The sequence below is a fragment of the Neoarius graeffei genome, chromosome 3 (genome assembly GCF_027579695.1).
Source record: "Neoarius graeffei isolate fNeoGra1 chromosome 3, fNeoGra1.pri, whole genome shotgun sequence".
NCBI classification, from domain to species: Eukaryota; Metazoa; Chordata; class Actinopteri; order Siluriformes; family Ariidae; genus Neoarius; species Neoarius graeffei.
The window spans coordinates 37,893,644-37,912,033 of NC_083571.1; the positions used below are offsets into that span (position 1 = coordinate 37,893,644).

At 38.8% G+C, this 18,390-nt stretch overlaps 1 pseudogene; it reads left to right on the forward strand.

The window, feature by feature from the left end:
• Positions 1-770: 770 nt before the first annotated feature.
• Positions 771-17,955, forward strand: LOC132882546 (intelectin-like; annotated as a pseudogene).
• The last annotated feature ends 435 nt before the right edge of the window (positions 17,956-18,390 follow it).

Genomic DNA, 18,390 nt, shown 5'->3' on the forward strand with positions numbered 1-18,390 from the left:
TTGAATGAGTATACTTTTATATTTTAACAGCCCAAAGTATATCACTTGTTTTGTACAAGGCATATTATATCCATCTACAAGAATAATAAAAGTGTGCTCCTTTAAATGCAAATTTAATCAAGTTGTTCAAAACATTATATATCTTGTGTATTGTCATTATAGAAAACCCTTTTTAGAGAATTGGCCAGTTCCTGTAGTGCTCAAGCCAGCAATGATGGTGATACGGAGGAGACAATTACCCTGTGGTCAGAAGTCAAGAGGCTTAAAGAGGAAAAGGAGGCTTTGAGAAACAGCCTATGTATCGTCGAGGGTATGTAACTATTTATTGAATTTTGATGCTATTAAAAGTACATAATATTTTGGTGTAAAAATGTGGTATTGGTATATAAGCTATATATACTATATAGATTTGTTTTGAATTTATACTGGACCAGATCTAGTATTCATGCTCAAAAGAAATAGGTACTAACTGCTTCACTGAAACTATAAGCATAATCAAAATCATGCATGCATATTTTTATTTTTTCACACATATTTTAATTCTTGCTGTGCACCTGGCACTAGCCACAATTATAGTTTATTTTGTATTTAATTTCTTTGTAGGTTTACCCGACATCCTTCAAAAGATGGAAGATTCGAAGAGATTGGTAGTAGCCCATTCCCCTGCTACCAGTAATGAAAGACAGGAGCCCCTTACAGAGTTCATATCAATACCACCAGTACATGTTTGAGCACAGAACACTCTCTGCTCATCACAGTCTTTGGCAGTGATGCCCACTTCATCTCGGCCTGCAACCCCACTGAGGCAGCTGCCACAGCCCCAAGTTAGCCAGCAGAAAGTTTTTGACTACCCAGTTGATGCAAATGGTCAGGTAAGATATCATATATCTCTAAAATATGAAAATAGTGTTGAGACTCAGTGTTTGAAAGGGAGTTTGAGAAGTACTTTCACAATTTTTTTCAGTACTATCTCACTTGAAGTTAGATTGATTGCTGAAGAATTGATAATTATTAATAGCAGCACCTAGCTGCTTGGCCTCCAGTGTGACAAGAGTGCTAACAACTGACAATTTGATTCTAAGGTCGGAAATTTCTACTCTGTGCACCTCTTTCTAGATCTCCCAATTATGATTGCATTACCGTTATGTACGCGAGTGACAAACACCAAGCCAACAGGAATATTATGTGAATTTGAATTCTTTTTCTTTTATATTTCCAGGTTGACCTTGGATTTGGGGTGTCTGTAAATGCTTCAAATTTACAGTATGTGAGCAGAGTAGATTTAAGGAAAACTACATATACCATATGTGAAGCAGTGTTTTCCAGAAATGAGCTGGCCAATTGTAGTGTAATGGGGAAGAAGTCCAATGCCTTCAAGGATCAAACTGAAAGACCCATGTTGGATGAAAACAAAGTTTCTGCTGTCATACGTACGTATAGTTTTTTCTTTACTGACAGAAATACTATAGTTAAAAACAAGATGCAACTCTGCTGAAAAGCACTGAGAAGTCATGTCGAATGTTTCTTTGAAACTAATTTCTTGAACGACATTAGAAGGACGTGCATAATTACATTTTTCATAAAAATAAAACAAGAATGGGGCCTCAGAGGCTCTGGGGGCAACCATGCTGTGTTAAATCCATCAAAAGCCTCGAGGTTGCAAGTTCAAATTAATGCAATTCAATTCCCAATCAAACAAATCAACTAAACAAGTGGTAGCCCTTCGTAGCCAAGGGTTATGAACATGTACCCAGTGTTTGTGGCTTTTCAAAATTAAGTGCCAAGTAATCCAGCTCGAGTTTCCCTCCAGTCTAAAATGAGATGGTCGTCTATATATGCAGATGTTTACATGGGTTTTTGAGGGTATTGCCCACAGCTTTCCTCACATAAAGGCATGAACCAGTCTTTGTCATATAATTGAAATCTTGAGTGCCAAAATATGTCAAAAAAGTATATAACAAATCTCTATGCCCAGAAATTGCCTAGATAATACAATTTATTTGACCAAACAAGTTAAAAAATAACAAACAGGAACGGATGACACTTACTTATAAAACTATTTCTCTTTATCTATTTTTAGACTTTAAGAGACTTCATCCAGGGAGTGAAGAAAAGATGATTAAGGAAACCATGGGTGCAAAACTCAATATTTGTCAAAAACTGGGGCGAAGAAAAATACAGAACACAACGTAATTCAGAACAATTTCACTATGTTTTATACAACCATTTCTTTCATTTTTTATCCTTTTTATATAGTTGTTTTAAAACTTTGATGAAACATTTTCTATTTTCCTGCTGACTATAAATAAATATTGAGATTGCTTTTATCATTAAGTCCAGTCTGCATTTTTGTTTTGTGCTATTTCAATTAATTATTCTTAGTTTACTAGGGCTTCATATTTTGGAATAAGCTACCCTCTTTAAGTTTTCTGCACAGAACTGGTTTTAGCTCTAGAAAATTGTCATTCAATTATGGACAGAAATGACTGACCAAAATGGGATTGAAAGACTCTTTGAATATGAAGCTCGAATGATCATAACCACATAATTCCCTGTAATTGTGTGATGTATGCATTACTGCCTAATTTTATATAGATAGGTAGATAGGTAGGTAGGAGTGGTTAGCGCTATCGCCTCACAGCAAGAAGGTCCAGAAGGGCCTTTCTGTGTGGAGTTTGCATGTTCTCCCCGTGTCCGCGTGGGTTTCCTCCAGGTGCTCCGGTTTCCCCCACAGTCCAAAGACATGCAGGTTAGGTTAACTGGTGGCTCTAAATTGACCATAGGTGTGAATGTGAGTGTGAATGGTTGTCTGTGTCTATGTGTCAGCCCTGTGATGACCTGGCGACTTGTCCAGGGTGTACCCCGCCTTTCACCCGTAGTCAGCTGGGATAGGCTCCAGCTTGCCTGCGACCCTGTAGAACAGGATAAAGCGGCTACAGATAATGAGATGAGATTAGATTCACTTTATTCATCCCACATTGGGGAAATTCACGTGTTATAGCAGCAAGAAAATGTCAAACAGATAACAAATAAAACTGAAATAAAAATTAGACAAACAAAGGATTAAATACAAAGTGCTATTTGCATTATCTACCGTGAAAAAGTATAGAAAAATTGCCTTATTGAGAGGCTCGGAAAAATTGCACATTACAGGTAGACTCTGTGTGTGTGTATATACACACACACACACACACACATATACATAAATTTTATATATATATATATATATATATATATATACATACACACACACACATACACAAATTATATATAAGTATGCATAAAAATAGTTTAAGTCCTATATTATTGCACATAATTGCATCGATGAGAGATGGCAGAGGTAGTAGTGGTGATGTAGTGTAGTGCAAATATAACGACAAACAGGTTATTGTTGCTACGTTACAAGTTGTGGGTGTTATAAAGTCTGACAGCAGCAGGTATGAATGACCTGCGGTATCTCTCCTTCTTACACTGTGGGTGTAGCAGTCTACTACTAAAAGAGCTGCTTAAAGCCCCCACAGCCTCATGTAGGGGGTGAAAGGGGTTATCCATGATTGAGGTCAGCTTGGCTAACATCCTCCTCTCACCCACCACCTCAATGGAGTCCAGAGGACAGTCCAAGACTGAGCCAGCCCTTCTGACCAGTTTAAGTTTCTTCCTGTCCCTCTCTGAACTTCCACAGCCCCAGCAGACCACAGCATAGAAAATCGCTGATGTCACAGAGTCATAAAAAGTCCTAAGTAGTGTCCTGCACACACCAAAAGACCTCAGTCTTCTCAAGAGGTGGAGACATCTTTGGCCCTTCTTGTACAGGACATCTGTGTTGTTAGTCCAGTCCAGTTTGTTGTTAAGGTGAACACCCAGGTATTTGTACTCCTCCACGATCTCAATTTCCAAACTCTGGATGTTCACTGGTGCAATTTGAGGAACCGTCCTTCTGAAATCGATTACCACCTCCTTTGTCTTGCTGGCGTTGATGCGCAGGTGGTTCAGTTCACACCAGGCGACAAAATTGGTGATGACCTCTCTGTACTCCAGATCGTCCCCCTCTGACACACGTCCAACGATGGCTGTATCATCTGAGAACTTCTGGAGGTGGCAGCTGTCTGTGTTGTAGCTGAAGTCAGATGTGTAAAGTGTAAAGAGGAAAGGAGAGAGCACTGTACCCTGTGGAGCCCCTGTGCTGCTGTGTATATATATATATATATATATATATATATATATATATATATATATATATATATATATATATACACACACACACATACAGTGGTCGAAATACTTTTTTCCAGTGTTCTGCAATATTGCAGAATGTCAAAATTTTGTTCTGCAATTTGGAAATATTTTCTGCAAATACACAAGCCTCCATACTACACCCTTCTCAACCTAATGATGCCTTTAATTACATCATATCTAGCTTTACAACTCATAGCATTACTGTAATTCTTTGTTCTCTCACTCTATTTTTAATTTCAGTCTTCACAGATCCTTCTCTGCAGCAAAGTTATCATTCCATGATACCTCCACAGGTATTTCATCCCCCTTGCCCTGACACTACGGGCTACTAATTCATAAATGTACTAGTTATCACGCCCACACATTATCCTTCCACACAACATACTAATAAAGGGATCACCACAATAAAAAATAGAACACAACTGTTCTTCAAGAAACAAAACATTCATTTTTATGTTACACATCATGTTGCATTTTGTCAAGATTAAGTTTATAGCTTGAACAATAGATTGTTACCCAAAATGTACTTCATTCATAGTGTTTGCATCTGCAACCTGTAGTTTTAAATTGAAAGCAAGGTTTCAATTCTACACTCTGTTACATCTTACGATGATGCAAAGAATTGATGCCATTAAGGAATAAAACCCAACTGGCAAATGGAAAGACGTTTGGGTTCATTGTGTTTGCCTGGCTTCTAAAGTGCAAGGTCATGAACTGAACTGAGAACTACTGCAGGGGCTTCACTGCTTTAAACTAACAACAGAGAACTGGGTACAAACTAATCATGGCAGAACTGAGAGCTACAGAACTGAACCTATGAGCTTTGTCTTACAGGGCAACTGTTTTACTTTGTGCTAGTCTGCACCACAGGCAAGACAGCACTAGTAAAAAAAAAAAAAAAAAAATAGAATATGTACACAAAACATGTATTAGTGTAGCTTGGTATGAGAAAACAAAATATTCAAAAGTATCTATGAATAAAGGTAAAATACTGTTGCTGTCTTCAAAAGGGATACAATATCACTATAATTTTGCATGATTCAACAATACAATATATACAAACCTATACAATTTACCAATATATATGTATGCAACTATAACAGCAACCATCTTCATTTTTGTCCCCCTCGCGGACCCGTGATCTGTCGCTGTTGTTGTTGGAGTCACACTGGCTGCCGGTTTTGCCGAGATACGACAAAATCATCCTTGTTTTCTTGGCGTTTTTTTCGGACTCCTGCCCCGAAGAAACAATCCTCTTCTTGGGAGCCATGTTTGTTGTGCCGCATTGAATTCTGGGAGATGCATGGCGGAAACTGCCGAACACTGCCAAGGTAGTTGTCGGGTCCTCCCGGCAGGTATTAAAAGTGACGAAAGCTTACATCAGAAAATGGCAACTGCTCTTATTTGGTTATCGTCGCCTTTCATCAGTATTACGTAAATATTGCTCAACTTTGACCTGGAAAACGCCGTCAGGTTCGCGCGGCGCAGGTTTCAGTTTATTTACAGCGCCGCTAGTTTGCTAAATTGAGAACCATTGTATCCCGACCCTGATTTTTTCATTCTGCAAAATTGCAGGTTGTTTAATTTTTCTTCTGCTATCTTGAAAATCATTCTGCAAAATGCAGACAGCAGACGGGTATTTCGAACATAAACACACTGCAAGTATTTACTAGTATGTGTATAACGAGGTGACAAATTTTAGGGACTGATCAACAGTGCAGCTTGCATGGAAGAATGCCAAAAGATTAATGTGTTAATTAATTAACTAACACGTTAGTTAGTTAGTTAGTTAGTTAGTTAGTTAGTTAGTTAGTTAGTTAGTTAGTTAATTAATTAACAAACACATTTTAAGCAAAAAGAGAAATTGCAGAATAGTTCTTCAATTGAATACAGACTGTATACTGTACAAATACACAAAGCTCACCCAAGGGTGAAGGGAGAATTAAATAAATCAAATACATTTTTTATTAAATATAATATGTCAGTGATCGAAGAAGAAAAGTAAGCCAGACCTGAGCGAGTACCAAATTCTCTCTAAAGTCTCTAGCCAGTAACGGTGAGATGGAGGAGTATCTTCACCTGTCCTACAGAATGCTGTGACCCTGCAGTGTGAGTGTGGAATGAAACATCCCTAAAATGTAAACTAACCGAGTCAGTAAAGGGCAGAGCTGAAGGGTTTTGTTAAAAATGATGGATAAACACCAAAACACTGGTATTATTAAAAGTTTAGTGATGTATAAAAGCCCCAAATCCTTATTGCTTTAATTGCACACTCTATACACACCATGTATTAATGATTTACAGCACTGTCAGGTTTCAAAACGTGACCCTCAAAATGCACAGAGTGAGCTGTCAATCATTTCCCCATACATTCAGCTCCTTATTTACTTCCATTTGGGATCATTATGTTGTTTAAACTGTAATAAAACACAAGAAACCACTGGGCTGCAAAAACATGTTCTGTGTTGCAGTAGATACCGTATGTGTCCCAATTAATTCAGAGTTTAATTCATGTAGAATAAAACACAATGGTGTAAACCCACATTTATTTCTGCAGAAATGGAATATTCCACTCCCCAAAGCTGCAAAGAGCTCAAGGAAAAATTTAAAGTCAATGAAGGTACATGCGAACCAAGCTGACATTTCATTAAAGAAAATTCCGAACAGTGTCAGAGCCTCACTCTGCACTACAGTGTGGAATATTGTGTAATTTTTTGATCTGTATTTTTTGAGACTGTAGTTCGGCGATTCCTGTTGTGTGGGACGGCATCTTGGTTAAATGTTTTTGTATATTGATCTGAAAGGTAAGCAATGGTAGTGGCAGCCGGCATAATCTTAAAGGAGATACGCAAAGCCTTTATTTTTAAATACATTTCTGAGTGGATAGCCTCTCCATCCTTGACTCTTGTATGCTGCATAAATGGGAATTCAAAATATATATATTTTTGAGTTAAAAATCGACCGCAAAGTTGGAATTCGAGCTGCCCCGCTGAGCCAGCCAGCCCTGAGTGCGTGACGTCACTGCGGTAACCGATTTTAGGGTCGAGGCCTTTTACAGCAAAAGATAAACTCATATAAATAAAAATTTATGGTGAAAGTAAGAAATACCGTCACCGACTTGCTCAACTAAGACTGATTTGACTTCATTGATTGTGGGTTGATTCTCATTAAAACAGGATAGGTGTTATAACTTATGCAACATATATGTGCATGCATGCATTTTCACTGATGAAACATAAAAGGCTAATTAAATAATCAGCTGAACTGAGAATCACATTCTGAAGCAAATTAAATAATCTTATACCGGTAACTGAAATACACAATACAAGTTACATGTATTAATCTAAATGCAGGTAAACGAGTGTTGTTGTTTTTGTTGTTTTGTATCCAAATGAGAGTCGGTCTTACCCATCAGTGCTCTCACTTCTTGAAGGCCAACCTTGTGGCCGATTGTTTTGAAACAATCTGACTTTCAGTTGTTTGTTCAGTTCTCCGTTCATTCGCTTCTTCCATGCAAGGGCAAGATATTGTTGCTGAGGCAAGCATATCCAGTGGAGAAATCAGACGGCTGCTCCACTCATTCTCCATCTTCTCCATACTGATTACTCCGCTATTACTGCTCGGCTCAGGCAATTACTAAAACCCGGGATGGGACGGGATGCCACCGGTTTTAGCAACAACAATGGGGAGGTCACTGCCCAAGTGATATGTCCCATTCCATCCCGTCCCATTCCATCCTGGGTTTTAGCAACAACCCTCAGCTCACACTCTGGGAGAACTGGTGCAACTGAACTTACTTTCCTTTTCTTGTAGTTTTCTTTTCCCTTAATTGTTGGTACTGCACCCTCTTTCAATACGGGCTTATAGCCAACGCTCCTCAACACATCAGAGGTGTCGTACGAGTCTTCAGTAAAATGTGCAGAGCAGAGGAGAGACCACTTCAGAGGCGCTCAATGTCCCCGTGAACTTCTCGCAAAATGCGTCCAAATCTTTGCAGTTTGAACATTCTTGGGCCATTAATGCAACGTAAATCCATCTTCTGTCGTGTTGCTGCACCCGCCAGCAACACATCTACGTGGCATGGCGATAAATTAGCTCAAAATGGAAGCTCAAAGTTGCAGTCAGCTCTGTGTTTTAGAATAGCAAAAATGGCAATGAGACCGATAGCCTTCCTGCAGTGACGTCGCAGATGTCAAGGTCATTCACTCAGACTGCTACCTATATGAATCATTTTAATCATAAAAATTACAATATTAGATTTATTATTAATGCTTAAAACTATTTCTATGCCATTCTTGAGGTCTCAAGGCATTTATAAACAAAAAGAGAGGCCATGGTTCTGCGTAACTCCTTTAAAATAATTCAACTAAAAATCGGCCCTCTAATCTATTTGTTCATCAAAGTGTTAATTAAGCTGGTTATCTACAATTTGGTGTAGGTTTGAGAAGCAAACACATTAATATCTTTATGAAAAATATGTTGGGGGTAAGGTTGGCTAGCTTTTTGTGCCGCGAGTAGAGCACACATTCCACGGGAACAGTGTGGGGTGAAATATTCTTTCAATCAGCTGTTTTATGTCATTTAAGTTATTTTCTCACCACGTCATATATTTTGAATGCCTAAGTTAATGTGCATGTGACATAATGTGTTATTTTCAGTCTTGGAGTATTATTTTGAGACCGTAGGTTCATTCATTCATTCATTCATTCATTCATTCATTCATACAAGCACATGAATATCATTTCTATAGGGAAAAAAAATTTTTTGTATATTGATCTGAATGGGTGGTGGAGCCAGCAGCCGATAAAGTGTTGACAAGTCTCAGCCACAATCCAGAACCCCCGTCTCCGGTGCTTCATTCTCTCCCCACTCATCAACCCATCACAACAATAAAACATAACGCAGAGTACCTGGATGTGTAGAGAGGCTTCAGCATGTCAGAGAGGGTTACTTTTATCTAACCTTCATCCAAAGCTTCTCTAACATTCATCTCACCTTCATCTAATGTTCCTTGAATGTTTATATAACCTTCATCTCACGCTCCTCTAACATTTATTAAATGTTCATCTCATGCTCCTCTAACATTTGTCTAATTTTTATTTAACTTTCATCTATCTGTCCTCGAACATTTATCTAATGTTTGTCTAATGCTCCTCTAACATTTAACTAATGTTAGAGTGCGAGATGTGTGTTCACTGCTTCAGATGGGTTAAATGCAGAGGATGAATTTCATTGTGCTTGAAGTGTTCATGTGACAAATAAAGGTTTCTTCTTCTTAATGTTCATCTAACCTTCATCGAACATTTCTCTAACTTTTATCTCATGTTCATCTAACTTCCATCTAACACTGTCACACTTCCCTGAGGTGAAATAATGAGGAACTGGAGACAGGCACTACAATCCAAGGTCCACTTTTAATTTTAATATTTACCGTGGTGCTGGAAAGTTTGTGAACCCTTTAGAATGTTCTATATTTCTGCATAAATATGACCTAAAACAATCAGATTTTCACACAAGTCCTAAAAGTGGATAAAGAGAACCCAGTCAAACAAATGAGAAAAATATTATACTTGGTCTTTTATTTATTGAGGAAAATGATCCAATATTACATATCTATGAGTGGCAAACCTATGTGAACCTCTAGGATTAGCAGTTAATTTGAAGGTGAAATTAGAGTCAGGTGTTTCAATGGGATGACAATCAGGTGTGAGTGGGCACCCTGTTTTATTGAAAGAACAGGGATCTATCAAAGTCTGATCTTCACAGCACATTTGTGGAAGTGTATCATGGCACGAACAAAGGAGATTTCTGAGGACCTCAGAAAAAGCATTGCTGATGCTCATCAGGCTGGAAAAGGTTACAAAACCATCTCTAAAGAGTTTGGACTCCACCAATCCACAGTCAGACAGATTGCATACAAACAGAGGAAATTCAAGACCATTGTTACCCTCCCCGGGAGTGGTCGACCAACAAAGATCACTCCAAGAGCAAGGTGTGTAATAGTCGGAGAGGTCACAAAGGACCCCAGGGTAACTTCTAAGCAACTGAAGGCCTCTCTCACATTGGCTAATGTTAATGTTCATGGGTCCACCATCAGGAGAACACTGAACAACAATGGTGTGCATGGCAGGGTTGCAGGGAGAAAGCCACTGCTCTCCAAAAAGAACATTGCTGCTCATCTGCAGTTTGCTAAAGATCATGTGGACAAGACAGAAGGCTATTGGAAAAATGTTTTGTGGACAGATGAGACCAAAATAAAACTTTTTGGTTTAAATGAGAAGCATTATGTTTGGAGAAAGTAAAACACTGCTTTCCAGCATAAGAACCTTATCCCATCTGTGAAACATGGTGGTGGTAGTATCATGGTTTGGGCCTGTTTTGCTACATCTGGGCCAGGATGGCTTGCCATCATTGATGGAACAATGAATTCTGAATTATACCAGCAAATTTGAAAGGAAAATGTCAGGACATCTGTCCATGAACTGAATCTCAAGAAAAGGTGGGTCATGCAGTAGGACAACGACCCTAAGGACACAAGTTGTTCTACCAAAGAATGGTTAAAGAAGAATAAAGTTCATGTTCTGGAATGGCCAAGTCAAAGTCCTGACCTTAATCCAATCAAAATGTTGTGGAAGGACCTGAAGCGAGCAGTTCATGTGAAGAAACCCACCAATATCCCAGAGTTGAAGCTGTTCTGTACAGAGGAATGGGCTAAAATTCCTCCAAGCCAGTGTGCAGAACTGATCAACAGTTACCGGAAACGTTTAGTTGCAGTTATTGCTGCACAAGGGAGTCACACCAGATACTTAAAGCAAAAGTTCACATACTTTTGCCACTCACAAATATGTAATATTGGATCATTTTCCTCAATAAATAAATGACCAAGTATAATATTTTTGTCTCATTTGTTTAACTGGGTTCTCTTTATCTACTTTTAGGACTTGTGTGAAAATCTGATGATGTTTTAGGTCATATTTATGCAGAAATATAGAAAATTCTAAAGGGTTCACAAACTTTCAAGCACCACTGAATACATTTACACACATGCAGAGGTTGCAGAATGCAGCTCTCTCTCTCTACTGGCCATCTGAAAGACACACAGACACACATTCATGGACAGCCAGGAATTAGACATAGGTGTAACTCGTCACATGTTACCTGCTGGTTCGACCTGACTCCTTGGCGTTCACAGCCGATGCTCGACCACACCCTCGCTGTCACACGCTCCTCTAACATTTATCTAATGTTTGTCTAATGCTCCTCTAACATTTATCTAATGTTCGTCTCAACATCCTCTAACGTTTATCTCATGTTCATCTAACCTTCATCTAAAATTCCTCAAACATTTTTCTAATGTTCTTCTCACCTTCATCTAATGCTCATCTAACATTTATCTAACCTTGAACTAACCCTCCTTTAACATTTATCTAATGTTCATCTAACCTTGATCTAATGTTCCTGTAATGTTTATCTACTGTAACTCTAATGTAAAGGTGATCGCTGGTCCAGTCAGCAGGGTGGAAGTCCACATGTACCTGAGGGAGACGGATCGTGGAGTAACACCGTCACATTCGGCACTGCAGAAGCTGCAACCAGTGATGACTTCAAGGTCCAAATCAAAAGAAATAAAACACAAACCTAAACAAATGAGAATATGGAATAAATATCATTAAAGTATGATAAAATTTACAATAATAACAAGTGTTGCCAGGCAAAACAAACCTCAGCTGGTAGCACTTATGATGAATATGAAGGAAGATATCACGAAAAAAAAATAGGTACCCTATGGGTACATGTGGCTACTGCTTATAAATAAAATTGTTTTCTGATCCCATGTCCAGACAGTAAATATAGCATATATACAGTGCCGTATTAAGCCAATGCGGTGCCCCTGGGCACTATACCTCAAGTCCCCCCCCACCACCACCACCCTGCGCGCACACGTTCAGTAACCTCCTGCACACACTCACAAACCTTGCCCTTTGCTGTCAAAAATAGTAGCATATACATAAACAATAGTACACATAAACAAGGTCATTCTTCCTCAATGAAAATTTATTAAGTAGGCTACATCAGCCCATCAAATTCACTGAAAACAACCAACGATATGCATGTCGGCATATTGAAATGTCTTATTCAAAAATGAGCAGCATATATTTGTATGTCTCAGTAAAAACCTTCAAAGCATCCATACTCTATTCTATCCATATTAAAATGTCTCAATTCAAAATGTGTATCAAGTCAAACGGTATCAGCAATTTAAACAGCATCCATCTATATACAATACAGCATATTCAAATGTGTCAATTCAAAATGTGTATCAATTAAAATAGCATCGATCTAGGCAACATATTCAAATGTCTCAATTCGAAATATAAATTCAAATAACATCCAGTACGGCCAGGGGCGTCGTAGTGGGGGGAAAAGGGGGACTGAGTTACCAGGGCCCCAAGTGGGGGGAGGGCCCTTGAGGAGTCTGTAATTTTATTTTCCTTTAAATGTCAATACCATTTAAAGATCACAATATATGTTGCTAACTAATGTAAATGTAATGTTTTGGGTAAATAAATCGTTTGATTAATGGATTGAATTGTGTGTCCTAGCCTACATATAGTGTCCGGGGACAGGCCCCCCACCCTTTGCACGAAATGGTTTAGTCTGCTTTCACCGGCCTCTTTAACTCGGCGCATTTAACGTAGCGTTCATTCTGCTGAAGCAGCGCTGCGCGTTGTAGGCTATCTGTGCTATGGAAGATGATGCACAAGAAAACAAAATCCGGTTTTCAGAAACAAAAAGAGAGGCAGGAAAGAGACAAGAAAAGAAATGAGGGAAAGCAACTGCTCACAAACTTCTTTCCCAAGAAAGGTGAGTCCAAATGTGAAAGCAAATAGCCTACATTAAATGAACACCCATGGTTATAAATGCTTCAATACCACGGCGATTGTCAGTGCTAAAAACTGCACAACACAAAATTAGAAATAACATGATGCCTTTTTTGTTTACATTCCAATAGTATACTAATCGAAAATTAAATTAATATTTATTATTGGGCCATAACATAATTAGGCTAATAGCCTAATTTAGTCTCAATGTCATAGGTGTTTGGTGACCTTTGGTGGCATTTACTGTTACAACTTTTAATCATTCTGCAAATAAAACAAAGATTCAGTGAAGTATTGTGTGATTAGGGTTTTTTATTCATTTAAGAGTTATTAGATTAATGTGTGGCTACATAACTGACTGGACTGGTAGTACGCCCTTGTTGTTAGATACTTTCAGCATTGTTAACTGCTGAGCTTTTTTGGGGGGGCCCATGGCCACTGCTTGTGCATAGGGCCCAGAATTTGGTGCTACACCCCTGAGTACGGCATATTCAGATGTACAATGTACATATGTGTATCAATTCAAAGAGTATCTGTTCTGTATGAACCTAGACATGTTCTCCCCATAGCGCAGGATCAGTTAAAATAGAGAAGTGTTCTACTGGCGTCGGCTGCGCTGGGTTGACATCCATAACACCCTTGTCTTCCTTCTCGTCACCATGGTGTGAACTGATCTCTACCTGGCTTAAAGTGGCTTCGCACATCCCCTCCTCCCCGGCTTCAGCGCTGGTAGTGACAGCAGTTGTCGATGTTTTTATAAAAAAAACGATCTAACACTGGAACATTTTTAATTGCAGCTACACGCCTGGAGTCTCTTTTTTTAATTTTCTCTTCGCACAACCACTCAATTGATGTCTGTCCATTTTTCATTTCCACCGCGGTTTTTAAAAAAAATGATACATTTCACCGTAGGTGGACTGGCTCAACTGACAGGTTGAGGAAAGGGGGGTTAATGGTCACAGGCCACTCTTGCTCAGAATTATGATTATTGTTGTTGTTCTTATGAAATTAGTGTTCATAATGAATTATATATGACTATTTAACAATGTCAAGTGTATAACCATTTTAAGTGTACAAACATTCACGAAAAATATTTTTAAAGTTTCTTTCATGTGGTGCCCCCCCACTGGCTGTGAGTGGTTAGTGCCCCTGGGCACTGTGCCGCAGGCCCATATAGTTAATCCGGCCTTGCATATATATTTACACTATGAGGCAGTAGCCACAGAAATGAAGGGTAAACCAAAAATGAACAATTTAAAAAAAATATCACAGAAGTAAAATATACCAAGTGTCTGTACTTTATATTATTCAACTCTTACAGTTTTCGAAACTGAAACCTTCAAACCGAGGCTGACATACACACACTGTCGCCATGACCCAAACTCTTATTTCACAGAAATGGCCCGGCGCTAGAGCTCAGTGGAACACATTTTCCCTCTGTAATAAGCATAAACATGTCTGAAAGTGATTTCTTTAGTCTCGTCCATTTATTTATAATTAATTTATAACAAATCACAGCAGTGAAGTTATCATCAATGGGGTTTAAAAGTGGGCGTGGACAAAACCCCTTCCTTGCGGATGTAAATGAACCAAGAAACCATCCAATGACAGCACTGCATATGCAAACAAGCCAGGTAGTGATCCAATCAGTGTTTGTGGGAGGAGTCTTTCTGAGGCACTGCTCCTGCAGTCTGAGGTCAGAGCTTTTTTTTTTTTTAAACTTTTTGGTCACTGTGGCCTTGACCTTGACCAGATGACCCTTAAACTGTTGGCGGGTCTATATGAGACCAATGCCCATATATCCTGAAAGTTTCATGAAGATTGGTCCAGCCATTCTCCCGTAATATCGTTAACAAAGAAACCTGACTGAAAACAATACCTCGCCCTCGGTTGACTCCGTCCCAGGTGAGGTAATAACTGTAATACTTGTGCGCATGCGCAATGTGCTATTGTTACACTCATTTTTACAACACAATGATAACGTGAGATCACAGTTCCCCGTTCTGGTGATGCGCAGTGCGCGATTGTTACACTCTTACATTCTTACAGCACGATGACATAGTAGCTACCGCCTCTATATGAGACAGTCACCACAAAAACCTTGACCTTGACCAAATGACCCCCAAAAAGTTGGAGGTTCTATTTGAGACTAATGGCCTTCTATGCTGAAAGTTAAATGAAGATTGTTCCAGCTGTTTTCCCGTAATATCGTTGACAAAAAACAAAACAAAACAAAGAAACCCCACTGAAACCAATACCTCACCCCCTGGTGGACTCCGTCCCAGGCGAGGTAACAACAGTGAGCTCCATAAATACACTTAATGTTAAATACAAATATCTTCCATCGTTATGAGGAAATTCTGACATGATGAGAAGATTCTTCTTCCTCGTCTTTGTACTTTATCCCACAGAATCCTGGGTATTATGACATCGCAGCGGAGGACGTGGCAGTGTGGCACGTTCCAAATAACGAGCGAGTGGATCATTGGAAACCAACATCATTCCTGCGCTACCACACGGAGAACAGATTCCTCAAGAACTACAGAGGAAACTTCTACAATCTCTTCAAGGTAACAGAACATTCATTCCTGGAAGGTTCACTTTAGAAATGTTGTGTCCTGTTGCCATTAGCTCTGATGTAATGTCTTCTGATGCTAATCTAACTCTAATCCAACACCAGTCTCACATTCATCTAACATTCCTCTAATGCTCTTAGGCTCCCCACACACGCATTTAACCTTCATTTAACACTCACTTAACACTTTATTTAACCTTATATAGCATTCATCTAAAGCTTGGATAATAACGTTTATATAAACAATGTTTGTCTAACAGTTATATAACTATATATATTTCCCATGAATTTATATCACAGTATATTTCTAATACTTACATTAATTCAGTATTCTCTGGTTTCCAGCGATTCCCAGTGAAGTACAATGTCGGAAGCTGTCCTGCTAACCATGGCCCCGCTGTTCCTGTAGTGTACGATGTTGGAGACACCAAATCCAACCTTAACCTGTACGGACCCCTCATCAGAGGTGGGTATAGAAAATAAAAATCCACAATGGGGACACAAGTTGCACCCCTACTGATGAGAACCACAATTTATTTTCCAAGAAATACATTTTACTGCCCTTCATCACATTTTCAGTTAATTGTCAAACAGCAGCAGGCTAGGAACTAAACACATGAAGAAGTATGTTATATTAAGGAAGTGATGTTTTCTAGCATAGCTTTAGCAGGAAGAATGATTGACATGCCAGTTGGGCTGAGCTTCGAACCACCACAATACTGCACTCAACAGGAAGCACAGAAATATCTCAGAGTATTACATATTGTGAGATATTCTGTTTAGTGCAGACTGTTAGCTTGATAGCATAGCATTAAGACTCACAGTGAAATTTTCCTGGTTACCATGACAACCAGACCACTGCCTCCCAAACCATCAAACTAGAAAGTATGTGAAAATAATGCAGCACTAAAACAAATGCTCTGTTCGAAATGTTTTGCTTTAACATCACAAATATTAGATGGTTGTTGCCATGGTAACATTGTATTCTGACAGATTTAGCTAGTTTATCAGCAGTTATTTAAATAACTAGCTAATTTAGCTAATATTTTTGTTAATAGGCTGTTAGGACTGGAGGGAGGACATGGGGACACTTCTTAATTTAATGGAATATTCATATTTATTCCTAAACCCTAGGGATTAAAGGCTATTATTTTCCACTGTATATTTTAATGAATTAAAATAAATATCTTAATGTCTCTCCAGGGTATTCTGAACCTGGATTCATCACATTCTGAGCGATAAACACAGAAAGCGCAGCGATGGCAATCTGCTCAGGACTCAAACCCAAAGCACACTGAACACGTGAGAATTAAATCTGTTCTGTTCACACAGCGATTAAAAAAAGACTTTAAACCAGGAGACTGGTATTTATGAGGCTCTAATTAATATTATTGAAGCTCCAGGGTGTTTCTGAGATAAAGTCTGTCTCTTTAGGAAGATATCTGCCCCATGAGATCCTTATTCTGTCCACATTTAAAGGCAACATTCACAGACACCACGACTAAAGCACCACTTCACCTGAGGAGTCATTTATACATGTAAATTAATCAATTTGGAATCATTTACACACACAACTGAATCAAATGAGTCATTTGCACATGGAAATGAATTAACCAAGAAATAATTTGTAAAAATAAGAGAATCAGCCTGGAAGTAATTTACAAACACAAGTGAATCATGCTTATGGTGTCTGTCAGGGCTGTTTCTTGCTGTAAGTGCTGTAGAATCAATTCAGACATCCGGATCACCTGGAGGGGCCATCATTTTTAAAACCATACACTTTACCATTATTTGGTGAAAAAGTTGATGTATCATGAAGTTGCAAAGGGTAGAAAACTGGAATGTACATAATTAGTCATGATATCACCTCATTTAATGTCAGAAGATCACAACATGATGATTATTTAGCTTCCATGAAAAAAAAAGCAGAAGAGGAAAAACAAACTCAAAGGATCCAGAATGATTACACACACTCAATAGTCCATGTATTAAATGTAAAGCTGGTGTGTGTGTAGTTCTGTATTGAAGGAGGTGGATATTTTCCTGAAGAGTCTCCGAGGCAGTGTGGAGATTTCACGGCTTTCGACTGGGTCGGTTACGGCACTCACACAGGCTCAAGCGCCAGTAAGCAGGTGACCGAGGCGGCGGTGCTCATCTTCTACCGCTGAGAGAGAACGTTGCAGAACCAACAGCACACAATACACACATCAGTATAGCCTTAATTACTGCATGACTGGGTGTGCAAAAGATTTATAAAGTTAGTTCCCATAGAATTTACCAAATTTTTCAGAATTTATTTCCGGATGTTTGGTGCAGGTCATGTTTTTCTCTCTCTTCTGATTTGGAGCAAATTTACAAAAAATTATGCACTATTACAGGATGATAATCAAGTTCAATCCTCATTATATGATGAAAGTAGTTACAGTTTCTTGTATTACTTTTGGATTTATCTGCATTTACTCCTTTCCATTTCTGCTGATGGAGTTAGACGTGTCTCTCCTCAATTCTGTCCTGAATCCTGATTTTATGAAATAATAAAGTTTTGAGCATTGCTCTTGGATGTTGGTCAGTGATTTATTTGCAGAATGATTTAACTGATGAAAGTTTTAGTAATAAACAGCCCCTCACCCGTCACCACATACTTTAAATATTCTGACGACACTGCCATCCTAGATTTGCTGAGCGACAATGACTCCA